This window comes from Echinops telfairi, unplaced genomic scaffold, assembly GCF_000313985.2.
Source record: "Echinops telfairi isolate 266 unplaced genomic scaffold, ASM31398v2 ScPeMD7_7476;HRSCAF=8514, whole genome shotgun sequence".
Taxonomy (NCBI): Eukaryota; Metazoa; Chordata; class Mammalia; order Afrosoricida; family Tenrecidae; genus Echinops; species Echinops telfairi.
The window spans coordinates 22,824-26,191 of record NW_022111380.1 but is presented as its reverse complement, the minus strand read 5'-3'; positions in this window follow the sequence as shown (position 1 = coordinate 26,191).

Genomic DNA, 3,368 nt, shown 5'->3' with positions numbered 1-3,368 from the left:
GGACTAGATCCCTTTAAAGTGTTGGAAAGTAAGCATGTTCCTTTGAAGACTAAGGTGTGCCCGGCTCAAGCCATGATATTTTCCATCACCTCATATATATGTGAAAGTTGGACAAGGACTAGTAAGACCGAAGAAGAATCAATCTAACTAAATTACGATGCTTATGAAGAATTTTGCAAGTACTGTAGACTGCCAAGGGAGTAAACAAATCAATCTGGGAAAATGTCTAATCTGAACACTCTTTAGAAGCAAAGATGGCAATACGTGGCTCCATTATGCAGGGCATATTGTCAGGAAACACCAGCCGCTATAACAGGACATCATATTTTTTGAAAATAGAAGAGCAGCAAAAAAGAAAAAAGAAAAGAAAAGGAAGACCTGGAATGAGGTGGAGTGACCAAGTGACTTCGACTGGGCTTAGGCATAACAACACATTTTGAGGATGGAGCAGAATCAGGTAATACTCCCTTAAGTTCTACAAAGGGCACCTAACAATCACCATAACAATGCAGAAAGCAGAGAAGGACCAGCTAAGGTTTCCGTGGTGAAATTAGAAGCTGAAGGAGCATGTTACAGCCACTAGCAAGTGGAGGATCTGTATTTATAGAGATCCCAGGAACCTATACACTTAAACATATCATAAAAGTGTGTTTTATAAGAAAGTAAAATATGAAAATGTCTCCTCACAGGAGATTTCAACCATGTTGACCCTGAGCATGTGCCTTCCATTCCTACCACCACAAGGAGCAGAATTAACCAACAGAGAAGCATCGTGTTCTGAAACCCATTCACTAGATTGCTGCACAGAAGACTGGAATCTTTAGGTTATTGCAACCCAAGTTCAAGGGGCAGCAGGGATACAGCAGTGATTACTCCTGTTTCTGAGAGACAAAGCAGGTCCCCAATGAGTGGCTTAGGATGGAGGACACCTGATCACCCCCCTGGACTTTCCATTTGATCTGAGTCTGATTGTAAAAGACTCCCAGGTTTCCTAAACTTCATCAGAAGGCTGATGCTGGGGCCCTGGCAGTCACTTCCCCTCCATAAGAGGCAGGCTGCTTTCCTGCCGAGAGAGAATATTCCCTCCTTTAATGATACAAATTTTCAAATAGAAGATATGATTTATATACATAGATTCTTCAAAATGGGGGGATTACCTTGAATAAACAGAGAAGGAGAAAAAACCTTCAGTACACAACAGGAAACCAGTCCTGAATCCATCTAGGGAGGTTCCCGGGTCTGAATCCTGTGCTCTTAGGCTTGTGGGCACCTCCTGCAGCCAAAGTTCATCCTTGCAGATGAGGTTTGTGTCTGGACGTCCCCTCATGGTGTCTTATACAAAGCTGTGTCCTCAATTCTCCATTCGCAGATACACTGTGTTCTTGGTATTGTCTCTGGAGATGGTGAATTGACATTTCACGACATCTGCTGTGAATTCACCTCCCTGGCAAATTTCTCCAACCCACTGTAGGCTCTTTCCTTGGACCTGAGGAGCCACAGCAACCAATCATTACTGCAGGTGAAAACAATAATGGCTACACAGGAGAGTGCCAGTAATCCCCTCCCCCAAGGCTGCCTCAAATCCCAACCATGAACTCCATAATCTCCACTTCCCATTGGACAGCAGCAAACACAAAGACATCCTGGTTAGCAAACCCATTACACATGTCCACGGTGTCTCTCATGCTGCCCATTCACAAAAACTTGCTCTCCTTAAAATGACTTGTTAAAAAGCAACAAGGAAAACCACATTCAGCACACACTGTATGCTGGCTTGCCTGTTGAGTCCTGATTAATGAATGGGGACACCTGGGAATTTTGTGACTGGGTCTCCTATTGAGCTGCAGCGTCATAGATTGTCTGGCTTTTATCAACAGAGGGAAGCACATTTTATATCTGCTTTTCACTTACTTATCAAGTTGTGGGATTCACTAGCTTCGGAGAGCTGTGCCCTAGAGTAGACAGTAATATGAAACTTAGAGGGGACAAAGTTAGGTGTTGCTTTGAATTAACATTGCACTGATAATGTCAAGGTCAGCAGTTCAAAATGATCAACAACTATGAAAGATGAGATTGGCTGTTAATATAAAGATCCACAGACTGAAGAACTCTGGAGAAAAATTCTATTCTACTTGAAGAGGTGCCTGTAAGTCAAGACTGATATGATGGCTGCGAAATTGAATTGGGGGGGGGGGATTTAAATCTTTTTATACTGTTGGATTAGTGCAAAATTGACAACATCTATTCCCAACTGGTTTTAATATTGTGCATTTTCACCAGCAATGAATGATAGTCCTTGCAGCTTTATTGCTTTTCATCCGTGCAAGAAATAAACCCCAGAAGCTCCTTCAAGTATGGGAGACACTTTCATGTACTTAGGACATGATATAAAAAGAGGCAAGTCTCTGTGGAAGAATATTGATAAATTTGAGGGACAGCCACAGAAGAGGCGATTAAAAAGGTAGTACCCTTTACAATAGCCAAGCACAAATTGAAATATCTAGGGATATACCTCACTAAAAAAACGAAAGATCTGTATGAGGAAAATTATAAAACACTACTTCAAGAAATCAAGAGTGACATCAACAAATGGAAGAATATCCCATGCTTGTGGATTGGCAGACTCAATATAGTAAAGATGTCAGTTCTGCCCAAGGCACTGTATAGGTTCAATGGTATCCCAATACAAATACCACCATCCTTCCTCAAAGAATTGGAAAAACAGATTACCAACTTCATATGGAGGGGGAAGAGGTCCAGAATTAGCAGAGAACTCCTCAAGAAGAAGACGAAGTGGGAGGGCTTGCCCTACCTGACTTTAGCACGTACTATACGGCCACAGTAGTCAAAACAGTGTGGTATTGGCACAATGACAGATACTCAGACCAATGGAAAAGAGCTGAAGACCCAGACATAAAAACATCAGCATACAGGCAACTGATCTTTGATAAGGGCCCAGAAAATATTAAATGGGGAGCAGATGCCATCTTCAACAAATGGTGCTGGAAAAAAATGGATATCTACCTGTAGAAAATTGAAGGAAGACCCTTACCTCACTCCATGCACAAGAGTAAACTCAAGGTGGATCACAGATCTTGAGATAAAGCCCCAAACAATTAGGGCCATAAATGAGGGAATTGGGACAAACCTGAGAACCTTGGCACAGGGAATACATAGGCTATGAGAAATAGAAAAGGATATAAACATAGAGGAGCCACAAATAGACAAGTGGTACATACTAAAGATAAGACAACTGTGTACATCGAAAGAATTCACCAAGAGAGTAGTAAGAGAGTCCACCTACTGGGAAAACATCTTTAGCAATGAAACATCAGATAAAGGCCTTACTAAAATCTACAATGCCTTGC